Below are 19,240 nucleotides of genomic sequence, written 5' to 3' on the forward strand. Positions count from 1 at the left end.
TATTGAAAAATTAGTAGTAGCTAAAGAAACCTTGAAAACATTTTTCATTAATGTCTCACCTTGTCTCTTGTCCTTTAGAGTTGCAAGATACTCCTTGCAGTTTCTCTTCCAATGCCATTTCTTCTTCCGGTAAAAACATTCGACATCATTTACTGACTGCAAGATCAAATCTTCAAAAATCTCTTTACCAAGCTTGTACCCTAACTTCTCTATGTTCTCGATAAGAACAATCACATGATTGACAAGGGGTCCAACCGGAGAGTTTTCAATGTCCAACTGTTTATCAACCATCTTCTTTACATATTCAATGATTTCAGTTGGATCCATATTCTGATGTTTCCTCTGGAATTCAGAACTCATAGAAGCGAGAATGATGCGTTTAATAGTAAGGAATTCTTCCAAGTGTTTCTGATAAACCTTGGTGCCTTGAACATCATTCTCTGGTTGGATTATCTTAACAGGATTATCGATCACATCAATGAGCTTTTCTTACATGAGAACAATTCTCAAATTCTCTACCAGTCATCAATGTTTGGTCCTACCAACTTATTGGTTTCAAGTATTACACGCAATGATATAACAAACATATTGAGAAATCTAAAATATGGAAAAAGAAAAGGCAATACTATAAGAACATATTTACATATATCATAAAGACATGGATTTATCTAAATGATATTTTCACTAATTATTTTAAACTATTTACCCTTATTATAGTTTAAGAAATCTCATTTTCTTTTAGTGGAGTAAAGTAATCCTTTAACAATATGTATAAGCCCCTTGGAAGTCAAGTCGTTTCTCACATATATTTTAAAGGTAGGTACTCTTACTAATTGTATCCCCATACAATATCCTTACATAGCTCTATGTCAAATAGTCCCCTGGTAGTCAGGTTGATCCTATTAGCATAGTTGAGTTCAACCATCATGAAAGCAAAGAACTTATTAAATTTTATACTCTCCCCGCCCCCCGATTAGTCCAGGCATCTAGTGTAAAATTAAATAATTATCACGACCCAAAACCTAACCCGTCGTGATGGCGCCTATCGTGGTACTAGGCAAGCCGACCTTTCCAAAAATACTTTAAAAATTAACAGAAATGAATCAAGACATTTAAAATAATCGGAGTTTTTTTATAAAACGGGGGTAAACCCCAATTAAAACATAAGTGCGGAAAAAAATAGCCCGACATCGGGGTATCACTTAGTCACGGGCATCTAACAACCAATCCAGAAACATAGTCTACTACAGTATGTGCCAAATGCCAATATAAGAGAGAAAAGATAATAAGAAAGGAGAAACAAGGATTGTGAACACCGGCAGCTACCTCGTAAGTCTCTGATAATCATCCCGCGCACTAACTCAGCGACCGCCAGAACCGTACACACCTGAATCTGCATATGAAGTGCAGGGTATATCATGAGTACAACCAACTCAGCAAGTAACATAATTAAATAAGGAACTGAGAAGCAATAACGAGCTATAAAAATATAGTTCATTTCAAAAGTTTTCAGTAGAGAGTGAACATGCTTTCAATTACAACCTTCTGGTTGTAATTCTGGTAGTGTAAGTCAAATCAGTTCGAGCTCAAGTAAAATAGATATGAATCTTCCAAAAATTTCACCACAGCAACATACAACAACTAAGTGTAACAATAAATAAAATCAAGTACAACCTCTCAAGGCAGCAGCCACTCAACTCATCTCAACAGCTCATACTCTCGACTCTCAGCCCTCAATATACACTCTCAATAGGTACCTGCGCTCATATGGGGTGTGTAGACTCCGGAGGGGCTCCTTCAGCCCAAGCGCTATATTGTTGCGGTGCGCAGCCCGATCCAATATTGTTGCGGCGTGTAACCCGATCCAATATTGTTGCGGCATGCAACCCGATCCAATATATATATAGCTTGTTGCGACGTGCAAGCCAATCCATATACCTCACAGCTCGCCACTCGGCACTCATGCCCTATCTCAGTCACTAACCTCTCCAACCCCTCGGGATCACAGAATATAAAAATAACCAGCCCAAACAGAGAATACAACAAGTATCAACAAGAAATGAGATGAAACAAAGCTATAACACACAATAAGACTATGATTGAGTACAAGACAACAATTAGCAGTCAATTCAACAAGTATACGACCGTTGCGGGTCCCAACAGTGATATCATATGGCCTAAGCATGGTTTCTAACATGAAAGGTAGTCAATTGCTCAAAGACAAGGAAAAACAAGTAATAACAATAGCTATTCGACTTTACAGTCTCACAGGACGGACAAAGTCACAATCCCACACGGTGCACGCTCGCATGTACATCACCTCCAAATATTCACAATATACAAATTCACGGGGTTTCATACCCTCAAAACCAGATTTAAGACTGTTACTTACCTCAAACCGAGCAAATATCTACTCCAAAATGAATTTGCCTCTTAAATCGATACGCGCACACAACCCGATCCAATATTGTTACGGCGTGCAACCCGATCCAATATTGTTGCGGCATGCAACCCGATCCAATATATATATATATATAGCCCGAAGTCTTGTTGCGACGTGTAACCCGATCCATATACCTCACAGCTCGCAACTCGGCACTCAGGCCCTATCTCAGTCACTAACCTCTCAAGCCCCTCGGGCTCATAGAATATCATAATAACTAGCCCAAACAGAGAATACAACAAGTATCAACAAGAATTGAGATGAAACAAAGCTATAACACACAATACTGTGACTAAGTACAAGACAACAATTAGCAGTCAATTCAACAAGTATACGATCGCTGCGGGTCCCAACAGCGATATCATATGGCCTAAGCATGGTTTCCAACATGAAAGGCAGTCAATTGCTCAAAGACAAGGAAAAACAAGTAATAACAATGGCTATTCGACTTTACAGTCTCACAAGACGGACCAAGTCATAATCCCCCACGATGCACGCTCGTACGCCCGTCACCTAGCATGTACGTCACCTCCAAATATTCACATTATACAAATTCTCGGGGTTTCATACCCTCAAAACCAGATTTAAGACTGTTACTTACCTCAAACCGAGCAAATCTCTACTACGAAATGCCTTTGCCTCTCAAATCGGTCTCCAAACGTCCCGAATCTAGCCACAAGTAGAACAATATAATCAATATAGGCTAAAGGGATCAATTCCACAAGAAAAGTACTAAATTAAAGCCAATAATCCGAAACTGGCCCGAACGCGGCCCCGGACCCACGTCTCTAAATCCGACAAAAGTCACAAAACCCGAAAGCCCATTCACTCACGAGTCTAACCATACCAAATTTACTCAAATCCGATAACAAAATCCCATTCAAAACCTCAAAATCCCACTCAAGAGTTCTTCCTCTTTTTCCCAATTTCTCACCCAAAATCACAATTTATATGGCTAAATTAAAGATGAAATCATAGGATTAAACCAAAACCAAGTAAGAATCACTTACCCCAATCAACTCCACGAAAATCCCTTCAAGAATCGCCCAATTCCGTGCTCCCAACTCAAGTTTTTGATAAAATTGCAAAACCCCTATTTTTGGAAACTTTAATACTGCACATACATTTCCTTATTCGCGATCGCGGAAATAGCCTCGCGATCGTGAAGAACAACTTCGCTGCCCCAGGAATTTTACCACTACGCGATTGCGGAATCACCCACGCGATCGTGGATCACTGCCTCTCATACCTACAGGATCACATCCTGCCTCACGCGATCGCGTAGAGCATTGGCCACACCTCTCCGCCTGCTCAAATCCTTCTACGCGAACGCGACCTTAGCCATGTGTTCGCGAAGCACAACTTTTCACACATACGCGATCGCGTTCCTAACTCTGAAATTGTGTAGAACAAACTCACCTATGTCCCGAATAAGCTTACGCAATCGCGAATGAATCCCTGCGATCGCCTACAAGGAAACCAGAACCTGCTGCAACCAGATTTCAGCTATCATGCCAAGTTTAAAAATTTTCCGTTAACCACCTGAAACTCACCCGAGGCCCCCGAGACCTCAACCAAACATACCAATACATCCCAAAATATCATACGAACTTAGTCGAGCCTTCGAATCACTCAGAACAACATCAAAACACCAATTACACCCGGATTCAAGCCTAAAGAACTTCTAAACTTTTGAATTCCACAAACTACGTCGAAACCTACCAAACCACGTCTGTTTGACCTCCAATTTTGCACACAGGTCATATTCAACATTACGGACCTATTCCAACTTTCGGTATCAGAATACGACTTTGATATCAAAAAGTCAACCCCCCGGTCAAACTTCCCAAAATTCAAAATTTGTCATTTCAAGCCTAAATTCGCTACAGACGTCAAATTCACAGTCCGAACACGCTCCTAAGTCCAAAATACCCAACGGAGCTAACAAAACCAACAGAACTCCATTCCGGAGTCATCTTCACACACTTCCGACTACGGTCAAAATCCTAAGACTTAAGCTTCTGTTTTAGGGACTAAGTGTCCTTAAACACTCCGAAATAAAAACATATGACCTCCCGGAAAGTCACATAAGTAGAAACAGATATGGGGAAAATAGTAAATAGGGGATCAGGGATATTACTATCAAAATGACTGGCCGGGTCGTTACATCCTCCCCCTCTTAAAATAATCGTTCGTTCTCGAACGAGCATAGAGACATACCTTAAGTGGTGAAAAGAAGAGGATAATGGCTGTGCATATCATGCTCGGTCTCCCAAGTCGCCTCCTCGACCGGCTAACCCCTTCACTGAACCTTCACAGAAGCAATACTCTTCGACCTCAGCTTTCGAATTTGCCTATCTAAGATCGCCACCGGCTCCTCAACATAAGATAAATCCTTGTCCAACTAGACTGAGCTGAAATCCAACACGTGAGACGGATCGCTGTGATACTTCTGGAGCATAGAAACATTAAATACTGGGGGAACTCCTGCTAGACTAGGAGGCAAGACAAGCTCATAAGAAACCTACCCAACACGTCGCAATACCTCAAATTAACCGATAAACCTCGGGCTCAGCTTGCCCTTCTTTCCGAACCTCATAACACCTTTCATGGGTGACACTCGGAGCAATACCCGCTCCCCAACCATAAATGCAACATAGCGAACCTTACGATCCGCATAACTCTTATGCCTGGACTGGGTTGTGCGTAGTCTATCCTGAATTACCCTAACCTTCTCCAGAGCATCCTGAACCAAGTCTGTGCCCAATAATCTAGCCTCGCCTGGCTCAAACCAACCCATTGGAGACCTACACCGCCTACCATACAAAGCCTCATACGGTACTATCTGGATGCTCGACTGGTAACTGTTGTTGTAAGCAAACTCTGCTAGAGGACAGAATTGATCCCACGAACCCCCAAACTCCATCACACACGCACGAAGCATAACCTCTAATATCTGAATAGTGCGCTCGAACTGTCCATCCTCTGAGGGTGAAATGTTGTGCTCAACTCCACTCGAGTACCCAACTCATGTTGTACGGCCCTCCAGAACCGTGATGTAAATTGTGTACCCCGGTCCGAGATGATAGATACCGGTACGCCATGAAGCCTGATGATCTCATGGATATACACTCGAGCCAGCTGCTCGAAAGAATAGGTAGTCATCACAGGAATGAAATGAGTTGACTTGGTCAGCCGGTCCACAGTCACCCAAACTGCATCAAACTTCCGCTGAGTCCGTGGAAGCCCAACAACGAAATCCATAGTGATCTGCTCCCATTTTCACTCCGAAATCTCTAACTTCTGAAGCAATCCACCTAGTCGCTGATGCTCATACTTCACCTGCTGGCAATTTAGGCACTGAGCTACATACTCCACTATGTCCTTCTTCATTCTCCTCCACTAGTAATGTTATCTCAAGTCATGATACATCTTCGCGGTACGCAGATGAATAGAATACTGAAAATTATGAGCCTTCTGGAGAATCAACTCACGCAAACCATCTATATTGGGCACACATAGCTTGACCTACATCATCAATGCACCATCATCCCCAATAGTGACCTCCTTAGCATCACCGTGTTGTACCGTTTCCTTAAGGACAAGAAGGTGGGGGTCCTCATACTGATGCTCCCTGATATGATCATAAAGAGAAAACCGAGAGACCACACAAGCCAATACTCGACTCAGCTCAGAAACATCCAATCTAACAAACTGACTAGCTAAGGCCTGAACATCCAATGTCAATGGCCTCTCTATTGTTGGAAGATATGCAAAGCTCTCCAAACTCTCTGCATGGCGACTCAAGGCATCGACCACCACATTGGCCTTCCCGGGATAGTACAAAATAGTGATATCATAGTCTTTAAGAAGCTCCAACCACCTCCGCTGATGCAAGTTAAGATCCTTTTGTTTGAACATATGCTGTAAACTCCGATGATTAGTGTAAATCTCACAACGGACCCCGTACAAATAGTGCCGCCAAATCTTCAAGGCGTGAACAATAGCTGCTAACTCAAGGTCATGGACAGGATAGTTCTTCTCATAAGTCTTAAGCTGGCATGAAGCATAAGCAATCACTCTACCCTTCTGCATTATAACACACCCAATACCGATCCGCGAGGCATCACAATACACTGTGTAGGAACCAGAAGCTGATGTAGAACTAAAACTGGAGTCGCGGTCAAAGGAATCTTGAGCTTCTGAAAGCTCTCCTTGCACTCATCCGACCACCTGAATGGATCACCCATTTGGGTTAATTTGGTCAAGGGCGATGCAATACATGAAAAACCCTCCTCAAAACGACGGTAATAGCCTGCCAAACCAAGAAAGCTCCTAATCTCCGGGGCTGAGGATGGTCTAGGATAACTCTGCACCGCCTCTATCTATTTCGGATCCACCTGAATACCCTCACAGGACACCATGTGCCCCAAGAACGCCACTGAACTGAGGCAAAACTCACACTTGGAGAACTTTGCATAAAGCTTATGCTCCCTCAATCGTTGTAACACAATCCTCAGATGTTGGGCATGCTCCTCCTGGCTACGAGAGTACACTAGGATATCATCAATGAATACAATGATGAAAGAGTCCAAATACGACTGAAACACCATATTCATCAGATGCATGAACGTTGCTGGGGAGTTGGTCAGCCCAAAAGACATCACAAGGAACTCATAATGACCATATCGGGTCCTGAAAGCTATCTTAAGAATATTTGAGTCCTAAATCTTCAGCTGGTGATACCCTGACCTCAAATCAATCTTGGAGAACACTATCGCTCCCTGAAGCTGGTCAAATAAATCATCAATATGCGGCAAAGGATACTTGTTCTTGATTGTGACCTTGTTCAACTGTCTTTAATCAATGCACATTCTCATAGTACCATCCTTCTTCTTCACAAATAGAACTGGTGCACCCCAAGGTGACACACTAGGTTGAATAAACCCCTTATCAAGGAGTTCCTGAAACTGCTCCTTCAATTCCTTCAACTCAGCCGGTGCCATACGGTAAGGTGGAATAGAAATGGGCTGAGTGCCCGGTACCAAATCAATACCGAAATCAATATCCCTGTCGGGCGGCATGCCCGGCAGGTCCGCGGGAAGCACCTTCGGGAAATCTCGCACCACCAGAACAGAATCAATAGTAGGGGCCTCTGCACTAACATCCCTCACAAAGGCAAAATAAGATAGACAACCCTTCTCCACAATCCCCTGAGCCTTCAAGTATGAAATCACTCTACTGGGAACATAGTCTATAGAACCGCTCCACTCAACTCTCGGCATTGCTAACGTCACAGTCTTAGCGTGATAATCTAGAACAACATGACATGGAGACAACCAATCCATACCTAATATCACATCAAAATCGACCATACTGAGCAACAAAAGGTCCACTCTAATCTCCAGACCCCCAATGGTCACCACACATGACCGATGTACGCGGTCTACAATAATAGTATCGCCCACATGAGTGGATACATGAACAGATGAAACTAGAGACTCACGAGGCATATCCAGATAATGAGCGAAATACGAGGACACATATGAATAAGTGGAACCGGGGTCAAATAATACAGAGGCATCTCTATGGAAAACTGATACAATACCCATAATCACAATATCCAAAATAATAGCATATGGTCTGGCAGGAAGAGCATAGAAACGGGCCTGGCCACCCCCTGATCGGCCTCCCCCTCTCGGGCGATCCCTAGCTGACTGGGCTCCACCCCGGGCTGGCTGAGCGGATGGTAGATGGGCTGGTGTTGATGACATAGACTGGCTCCTCTGCGGAGCAGGACCTCCCACTACACGGGGACACTCTCTCCTTATGTGACCAAACTCCCCACACTCATAACAACTCCCCGATGCTAGTGAAAGGGACTAAAGGGAGCCCCGGGCACTGGGATAATTGGCAGAAGGACCTGGCATAGACAAACCCTGACCCGATAGAGCATGGGACGAACTATGCATTAGGAGGGCACCGAGAGATGAACGGCCCTGCTGATAACTGTGAGAACCATGGCCAGATGATGCACCACGGTGACCTGGACGAGCCGTCTAAGCATGTCTGAAAGGACAGCCTCTACCGTGCTGGAACTGACCACCAGAAGAAGCACCGCTAAATCCTCCCTGTCCACGAGGCCTTTTGTCCTCCCTCTCAACCCTCTCCTGACTACGAAACATCTCAAATTGACGCACAATGTTTACAACCTCATCAAAAGTAGCACCAGATACTCTCTCTCTAGTCATAAGCAATCACAACTGAAAAGTGAGGCCATCTATAAACCTCATGATCCTCTCCATGTCTTTGGGAACCAACGAGATAGCATGATGGGTCAACTCCGAGAATCACATCTCATACTGCGTCACAGACATATCACCCTAATGAAGCAGCTCAAACTATCTGCACAGCTCCTCTCTGCGGGACTGAGGCACGAACTTCTCCAGAAAGATAACGAAGAACTGCTGCCAGGTAAGGGGCGCTGCACCGACCGTCCTACGCCTCTCGTAAGCCTTTCACCAATTGAATGCAGCCTTGGAGAACTGAAAGGTAGTGAACGAGACCCCCACTAGTCTCCAGAATACCTGCCGTACGGAGTATCCTCTGACACCTGTCCAAGAAACCCTGTGCAACCTCTCCCTATGCACCACTGAAAGATGGAGGCTGGAGTCTCCCAAACCTCTCCAATCTACATTGCTCATCCTCAGGCATAGCAGGAACCACATAGTCCTGGGCAGCTGTAACCGGCTGGGCTAGGGGTGCCCCCGGTGTCTGAAATCCCTGTACCACCTACTCTGGTGTGCGGGCAGCGGGAGTCTGAGCACCTCCCTCGGCCTCAAAAGTGGTTGTTGCGGCCGGAACAAAGACCGCCTGAGCAAGACTAGTACACGTGGTCAGAATCTGGGGTAAGGCATCCTAAAGGCCTAAAATCACAATAGGCACAGGTGGTTCCAGAGCTGGTCCCACTGGCTTATCCACAACTGGAGCATGCTCCTATACTGGGGCAACTGGTGGATCTGCAGGTGCTGCCCTAGCTGCGGTGCGAGCTGTGCCTCTACCCCTACCGCGACCTCTAGCACGACCTCGGCCTCTCGCGGCCAAGACTGGTGGTACTGGTGGTTGTCCATTTTGTCCCGTAGTACGCGTCCTCACCATCTGTGAGAGAAAGAAACAACAAATGTTTAGTTACTAGAATCAACAAACTCGCATGACAAGAATTCAAGAATGTGGAGGTTCCTAAGGGTTCTGCAGCCTATCGAAGATAAGTACAGACGTCTCCGTACCGATCCGTAAGACTCTACTTAACTTGATCATGACTCGTGAGACCTATTAACCTAGGCTATGATACTAACTTCTCACGACCCAAAACCTAACCCGTCGTGATGGCGCCTATCGTGGTACTAGGAAAGCAGACCTTTCCAAACACACTTTCAAAATTTAACATAAATGAATCAAGACATTTAAAATAACCAGAGTTTTTCATAAAACGGGGGTAAAACTCAATTAAAACATAAGTGCGGAAAAGAAATAGCCCGACATCGGGGTGTCACTAAGTCATGGGCATCTAACAACCAATCTAGAAACAGAGTCTACTACAGTATGTGCCAAATGCCAATACAAGAGAGAAAAGATAACAAGAAAGGAGAAACAAGGACTGCGAATGCCGGCAGCTACCTCGTAAGTCTCTGATAATCAGCCCGCGCACGAACTCAGCGACCGCCAGAATGGTACACACCTGGATCTGCACATGAAGTGCAGGGTGTAGCATGAGTACAACCAACTCAGCAAGTAACATAATTAAATAAGGAACTGAGAAGCAGTAACGAGCTATAAAATACAGTTCATTTCAAAAGTGTTCAGTAGAGAGTGAACATGCTTTAAATTCCAGTAGTGTAAGTCAAATCAGTTCGAGCTCAAGTAAAACAGATATGAATCTTCCAGAAATTTCACCACAACAACAGACAACAACTAAGTGCAATAATAAATAAAATCAAGTACAGCCTCTCAAGGCAGCAACCACTCAACTCATCTCAACAGCTCATACTCTCGGATCTCAGCCCTCAATACACACTCTCAATAGGTATCTGCGCTCACTGGGGTGTGCAGACTCTGGAGGGGCTCCTTCAACCCAAGCGCTATATTGATCCAATATTATTGCGACGTGCAACCCGATCCAATATTATTGCGTTGTGCAACCTGATCCAATATTGCTGCGGCATACAACCCGATCCATATACCTCACAGCTCACAGCTCGGCACGCAGACCTATCTCAGTCACTAACCTCTCTAGCCCCTCGAGCTCACAGAATATCATAATAACCAGCCAAACAGAGAATACAACAACTATCAACAAGAAATGATAGGAAACAGAGATATAACACACAATAAGACTGTGACTGAGTACAAGACAATAATTAACAGTCAATTTAACAAGTATACGACCATTGCGGGTCCCAACAGCGATATCTAACATGAAAGGCAGTCACTTGCTCAAAGACAAGGAAAAACAAGTAATAACAATGGCTATTAGACTTTACAATCTCACGGGACGGACCAAGTCACAATCCCCCACGGTGCACGCTCGTACGCCCGTCGCCTAGCCTGTGAGTCACCTCCAAATATTCACGTTATATAAATTCTCGGGGTTTCATACCCTCAAAACCAGATTTAAGACTGTTACTTACCTCAAACCGAGAAAATCTCTACTCCTAAATGCCTTTGCCTCCCAAATCGGTCTCCAAACGTCTCGAATGTAGCCACAAGTAGAACAATGCAATCAATATAGACTGAAGGGATCAAGTCCACAAGAAAAGTACTAAATTAAAGCCAATAATCCGAAACTGGCCCGCAGCCGGCCCCCAGGCCCACGTCTCGAAATCCGACAAAAGGCACAAAACCCGAAAGCCCGTTCACTCACAAATCTAACCTTGCCAAATTTACTCAAATCCGATAACAAAATCCCATTCAAAACCTCAAAATCCCACTTAAGAGTTCTTCCTCTTTTTCCCAATTTCTCACCCCAAATCACAATTTAGATAATAAAATTAAAGATGAAATCATGGGATTTAACCAAAACCAAGTAAGAATCACTTACCTCAATCAACTCCACGAAAATCGCTTCAAGAAACGCCCAATTTCGTGCTCCCAACTTAAGTTTTTGATAAAATGGCAAAACTCCCATTTTTGGAAACTTTAATACTGCCCAGACATTCAATTAATCGCGATCGCGAAGAAGAACTTTGCTGCCCCAGGATGTTTATCCATACGCGATCGCGGAATCACCCACACGATCACGGATCACTGCCTATCATACATACGCGATCGCATCCTACCTCACGCGATCGCCTAGAGCATTGGCCACACCTCCCCTCCTGCTCAAATCCTTCTACGCGAACGCGACCTTAGCCATGCATTCGCGAAGCACATTTTCTCACACATACGCGATCGTGTTCCTAACTCTGCGATCGTGTAGAACAAACTCACCTCTGCCCCGAATAAGCTTACGCGATAGCGAATGAATCCCTGTGATCACGTACAAGGAAACCAAAACCTGCTGCAACCAGACTTCAGCGATCAAGCCAAGTCCAAAAATCATCCGTTAACCACCTGAAACTCACCCGAGGCCCCCGAGACCTCAACCAAACATACCAACACATCCCAAAATATCATAAAAACTTACTCGAGCCTTCGAATCACTCAAAACAATATCAAAACACCAAATACACCCGTATTCAAGCCTAAAGAACTTCTAAACTTTTAAATTCCACAAGCGATGCCGAAACCTACCAAACCACGTCCGATTGACCTCAAATTTTTCACACAGGTCATATTCAACATTACAGACCTATTTCAACTTCTGGAATTGGAAGATGACCCCGATATAAAAAAAGCAACCCCTGGTCAAACTTCCCAAAATTCGACTTTCGCCATTTCAAGCCTAAATTCGCTACAGACCTCAAATTCATAGTCCGGACATGCTCGTAAGTCCAAAATCACCCAACGGAGCTAACAGAACCAACAAAACTCCATTCCGGAGTCGTCTTCACACACTTCCGACTATGGTCAAAATCCTAAGACTTAAAATTCTGTTTTAGGGACTAAGTGTCCCAAAACACTCTGAAATAAAAAAATAAGACCTCCCGGCAAGTCACATAAGTAGAATCAAATATGGGGAAAACAGTAAATAGGGGATCGGGGCTATTACTCTCAAAACGACCGGCCGGGTCGTTACAATAATTCTTCCAATCCATGCATCTAATGTAATAAATAATTTTAACATATTCTCGAACTATATGTCTCCTAGTTGCCAGGCCGCTCCTTGTACAAGAGGGAATTGTTACTAAAATAATTTTTAATAACATAAAGATCAAATCTTTTTTAGCATATGAATTTAGTTCAAGTTTTCTACATGCTTAGTCTTAAATTAATTTACATCATATGTAATAAATAATTCAAAATTATGTAATGAACAAGCACGTGGCATAAAAACGTAATTCAACATCTTCTAACATGTTTATCTTATATATCATATAAAATAATTCTTGCCAGAAAACTATTATTAATTAACATCTCATGAACCAATAACAATTAAACTAATAGTAGAATCCAATAACTTATTATAGATTACCGTCGTATCTAATACTAAAAATTTTAAATTCAAGTTACGAATTATCTCAATAGTTTAACTTATATATATACATATTTTATTCACAATAAAATTATATCAATTCATATGCATTCAAACAATTTGACTATTCCACAAGGCACATGTATTATGGTTTGAATTCTTCAAATATAATCTTAAAAGATTTCGTAAATAAATTTTAGACATAATAAACCACGGCTCTGATACCACTGATGGATTGCGGGAGGTGTTCATAACATGCAGTGGAAGACAATAATAATCCTAGGAAGATCTTTTTGTGTTTTAAAATTTATTTACATGTCAAAGTTCAACTTTAGAAAAATAATTCCAAGGAAGAAGTAAAATGGTGTTATGTGGACTTCGAATTAGTCTCCTTATTAATATTTAATATATATTCCATATATAAATAAATATTAATTATAAGTACCAAATATATCTCACACACACACACACACACACACACACACACACACACACATATATATATATATATATATATATATATATATATATATATATATATATATATATATATATATATATATATTTCAATCAAGAGATATAATTTAATTTACTATTCCAAATAGAAAAATTTAATTTGCTCACAATATTAATTATATTCTCTGTGCTAGCAAAGAATATAACAATATTTTATTTGTACTAATAACTAAATTTATTTGACTAAATTAAATTCTTTAATTTAATTATCAAATAATAAAGTAATTCATCATTTAGCAAAGATCAGAACACTCGTTAGTGTGCGATTCCATAGGTTCAATACTAAATTGGTAGTAAATTGATCACATCAATATACTAATCAAAGGTGGCGTCTAGCAACACTCCTCAACGACCGGATAACATGAAGTATACAATTTACTCTCAAGAACCCGTAGAAGAATAATGCATTAATCCCTTATGTCCTTATAGCTCTGGGTCACCCTAGGATATGGTTCAACTGTCAAATCCTAATAGGCGACCAACTATGTGTTCATGTCAAAAATAATCGACCATTGAACGACCAAAGAAACTCTATTCTACTTTCATTCAATCACCCTGGCCAAGGTCTTAATTTGGTCGGTTATAATTCATGAGAACATGGTGCTTAAACTCATTACCAAGAGTTGACAGATTCCATTTTGATCAATCACTAATTCTATAAGTATTTAAGCGTACCCAATATCCTTTCAACTATCGTCCTAGGAAAATATGTGTCTAGTATCAAAGCACAATAAATAACTTGTCAATTACCATGATTATATCAGGTCAAAGGAAACTCTTTCATCACATTCTTCAAAAGAATATCCTATTGAAAGTTTATGGTAATTCTAACCATTAGGAATTATCCAATTAATCGGTTCAATGATCATATCTCTATATGCATCATCTATTTATGTGATTTAGTTAATGAAATCAACTAATCTTTATCCCATAAAGACGATCACATAAATATTGATCTAACCGGATTACCAATGCCCAAATTAATAATCCTACGATTAACAACAAATTTAGATTAAATTATAAAAAACTTCACTCTCATTATCATGATCTCCATCACGATGACAACTCTCAAAATTTCATCAAGGACTTTATCAAATTAATCAAGCAATTAATAATAACTATGATAAAAGAATATCAAATGCCATATATTTTTATATCAAATAACATTCACAAAAATATGTTCAAATCATCACATATGAGATTGAATCTAGGGCATATTTAATATATCCCTAACATCAATAACCATAAAATTCTCGAGGTAGTCCTCTGAAGCTGGGAAAAATGGCAAGTTTCCGGAAAGCCTCATTTCCAATACTACATTATTTGTCCAAGATTGATTCTAATTCTCACCTAAAGATACTAGATAGTGTGTGTGTGCGCTTTGCACGGGATGTGCCCGACATTATTGTTTGTTTGTGTTAGTTTAGTTTTGGTAGAATATAAAGAACGGGGAAGTGAAACGCTACTAAACTTAAAACTTTGTTTCTGCAACAATAATAATAGACGTGTGCGCTATAAAGGAAGTAAGAATCATCTTTTCCGATATACCATCTAAGAATGTCTTAAGCTGCTGACTTAAGAGATTACATCGCTCAGTCAGTTCTCCAATCCAAACTCGAAGCTTAACTTGGAAGCTAAAGAGCTACTTAACTCTTCTCTATAAAGGAAAACCATGGCATTCGTCTCAAGGCTAGTCTAGGACTAACACACCTATTACAATTTAATATGACAGTTAAAACATAGATTCACATACAAAAAGAATTTATCTAGTAACTAAAGACGCATTAGGAGCAGCCAATTTCAAAAATTTGAGCACACCTCACATTAGTCATTCTCTGAGTTCGCCTTGAATATAGTGACTGGCTCAGACACCAGATGGCTTTATATCCAGACATTGTCTTACCAGCATCAACTAATGTTGGGATCATCTGAAGCTTGTTCAAGCACCCTTGCATCCATGTCCTCAGCATCCATACTTGCTCCATGTCTTATAGAAAGAAGAGCTATCTGTCAAGTAAAAGTCAAATCTAAAGGTGCCTTATTTTCGCTCTGAAATATAATAAAATTACTAACACATTTTCTGTTTAATACCGGAAGCTCCAATTAGAAAAAGGTCAATGGCAGAAAGTAAGGGTGTACTATCAGCAACATATTGGTAGTTACAACAATGAACAAAAGAAAACTTACACACCTGTGATTCTCTATTTATTTCCCGTCAAAAAACACCAGTTCATGAACATGTCATCTCCACCAACAAATGTTAGGCTGGAATGGTGCTGCACAAATTGAGACTTCCCTTTACTATTCTGAATGAAAAGGTTCTGATAAGTTATGCGTCTTTTGTTTTGATGATTTGACAAACTTCATGAGAGAACCAGGTAAGGAACCGGATACAAATAGTTTCCTTGCGTTCAGAGTAACTAGTTAGATGTCTGGTTTAATTCTCAATAAAATCAGATAAGGGAACAACAGAGGAAACAGATAGGGATCAGTTCCTGTGCTCGTCGTGCAGTCAACTCTACAGCTGTAAAAGTTGTTACACTGTACCGTCTGGCAGGCTACTGCACTGTACCGTCTGGCAGCAATACAGCAACAAAGCTGTAGCTTGCTAAGGCCAAACTAAAGGACACTTTATTGCATCATCGTTGATGACATCACACACACATACTAGCAACATGAGGCAAGGGATTTCATTTTCTCAACACTTGAAAATCCAAAAGACTATATTATCTCAAGTGCTAGCCACCACCTCTCTCAATAACAAAACTGTTGCAACCTGAAGTACCAGATCCAAAGATTGAAGATATCTTAAGTCCTTAGGTTTGTTGAGTCTTTGTTATTTGTTCTTTATTTGTAATTCTACATTACTTTCAAGAAGTGTCTTTATAGGACAGATTTAAATCACTGTTTGGTTTAGTTTCTTGACTAGAGTTAGTCAAGGTTTGTTGCTTTGAATTGAGTTATTACAAAGATACTTGCAATATAGTTATTGCAAGTAGGTGAGTGATTAAGAGTTTAATTCCTAGGTTATAATAGGTTGTAATCTAAAGTTGCTCAGCTAATGAAGTTGAAATCCTACGAGTGTAGGTCGTGGTTTTTAATTTCGTGAGGTGGGAGTTTTTCACGTAAAATATTGTTATGTTATTTACTTACCGATGTGTGTGTGTGTTATATGGGAACTGATAGAAAACCAGATTCTCTATATAGTTTGTGGACTCTTAATTTACATTAATTGGTATCAGAGCAGGTTTTTACTATAAGGCTAACACGTAGAAAGGATCTACATGGTTGCTCCATCAAATTTTGAAGAAAGTCAATCAACTTACAGACCACCAAGATTTCAAAAACTGGTTCGTAGAAATGGAGGCATTGCCAAGAAAGGCAGCTCTAGCAGAAACACTAAAGGATAGGATTGTTGTCACAAGTGCGGAAAGTCATGACATTTTATCAAAGATTGTCCTCTCCACAAGCAGGATCATTGCAAACACAATGTTGACAAGATGGTTAAGAGGAACCCAGTCCCCGACAAGAATTTCAAGAGAAAAGATGTCACTGATAATATTGTGAAGCAAGCTCTGGCTGCCTGGGGAGATTCTCTAGTGAATCTGAGGGTGATGATGAGCAGGGAGACACCTCCATGATGGCCGTTGAAAACAAAGCTGTAGAATATGATTCTATATTTACACTAATGGAAAAATCTGATGAGGATGAATAAGATGATGATGATGAGGTAAACTTTCTGGACGTTCAAAGAAATTTGAAGTCTTACTCTAAAAAGAAGCGGGTATCTTTAGCTAATATTTTAATTGATGCTTACCACAACCTTATTAGTGATAAAAATGTTTTAACTGACAAAATCAGAGAGTTAGACAAGAGAGATGATCTGGTGGTTGTAGTTGTAGATTTGAAGGAAACAATGGAAGAAACAAAGAAAGAAAATATCCTCTTAAAAGATTCAATGAAAAAATGTATGAACTCCTCTAAAGGAAAGGAAGTGGCAAGTGAGGCACACCTTATGCTTGAAAATGAACTCAAAAATGTAAAATTGAGTCTTGCTGTTAAACTTGAAAAGAATAAACAACTTCAGGAAGATTTAAGCAGCGTTAAAAATGATCTAGATAAATCTCTAAAGTGGACCTGGTCATATGATACAATCACTTCTATGTATAAAAGTAATGGGGGAACATGCAAGAAATCGGGTTCCACAAGGAAAAAGCCCCCTATAACCCACATAACAAGTATGTTACTATACCTGGTAACTGGCTTTGCATTGTGGTAAGACTGGTCAACACAAAGATTCATGTAAAGCAAAGTTTCAGTCCCAATAGAAAAATAAAGTTTTTGTAAAAAAAGTATCTACTGCTAAGTAACCTGATTCTCTTAAAAAGAAATGTGTGATGCCTACATGGACAAAAAGACGTCTGATTCGCCCATTCCCTCTTTCCTACGTCTAATCTCTGATTCTCTTATGTAGGCAGTAGTGAAACAAAGTAGTCAAAATGGTACATGGATAGTGGCTGCTTTAAACACATGACTGGAAGAATGGATGATTTTCTTTCACTCAAAGACCTGCAAGGTGGGAGTGTATCCTTTGTAAATGGCAAAAAGGAATACATTCTGGAATTGGAAAGATTGGGAAAATACTCTCTCACTCAATTGAGAATGTGTATTATGTGAATGTCTTGAAGTATAGCTTGCTAAGTGTCTCTCAAATCTGGGACAAAGGAAACAAAGTAGAGTTCTTGTCAAAGTCTTGCACTGTCACCAATCTTATAACTGGTGAAGTGGTTCTGGTTGAAAAAGGGTTCAAAAATATTTATGTTGCAGACTTTGAATCTCTGAATAGTGGTGATCTTATATGTCTAAGTGTCGTTGTGGATGATAATGTTGAACTATGGCACAGAAGACTGGGACATGCAAGCTTCACTCTGTTGAACAAGCTAATCAAGAAGGACCTGGTTCGTGGGTTGCCGAAGTCAAAGTTTAAACATCATAAGGTGTGTGATGCATGTGTGAAAGGGTAGCAAGTCAGGTCTTCATTCAAATCAAAGAAGGAAGTGATCACCTCAAGGCCACTGGATTATCTTCATATGGATATGTGTGTACCTATAAGGATGCCCATCAGAGGAGGAAAGAAGTACATCTTCGTGATTGTTGATGACTATTCAAGAATAACATGATAATGATGATTAAGATGGAGATCATTCAAAGGTCTCTGGAGAGGTTATTGATATGGAAAATGGGAAGGCATATCTAATGAGTCAACCCAAGGAATCCAGTGAAGAAAATACAGCAGAACTTCCAGCTGATTTGGAGGAACCTGGTCCCTCTATCACAGCAACTGAAGCTGACAATAGAGTTGCCGATGTTGTATTAAGCACTCATGATGCAGATCAAATAAGTGATTTTCACACTTCCATCGATGCCAATGATGGGTCTCACATGGCGGAACATGGTCCCTCACATCCTGAAATTCAGGCGACTAACTAGAAGCACAAAAGCTCACATCCTCTCTAAACGTAATCACTCCTTTGGATTCAGGGATTCAAACTAGATCCAAGGAAAGAAACATGTTTGCGTTCTCAGCTTTCTTGTCTCAAATTGAGCCAAAAAATATCAAGAAAGCCTTGAAAGATGCTGACTAGATTGTT

This window comes from Nicotiana tomentosiformis, chromosome 7 (genome assembly GCF_000390325.3).
Source record: "Nicotiana tomentosiformis chromosome 7, ASM39032v3, whole genome shotgun sequence".
Lineage (NCBI taxonomy): Eukaryota > Viridiplantae > Streptophyta > Magnoliopsida > Solanales > Solanaceae > Nicotiana > Nicotiana tomentosiformis.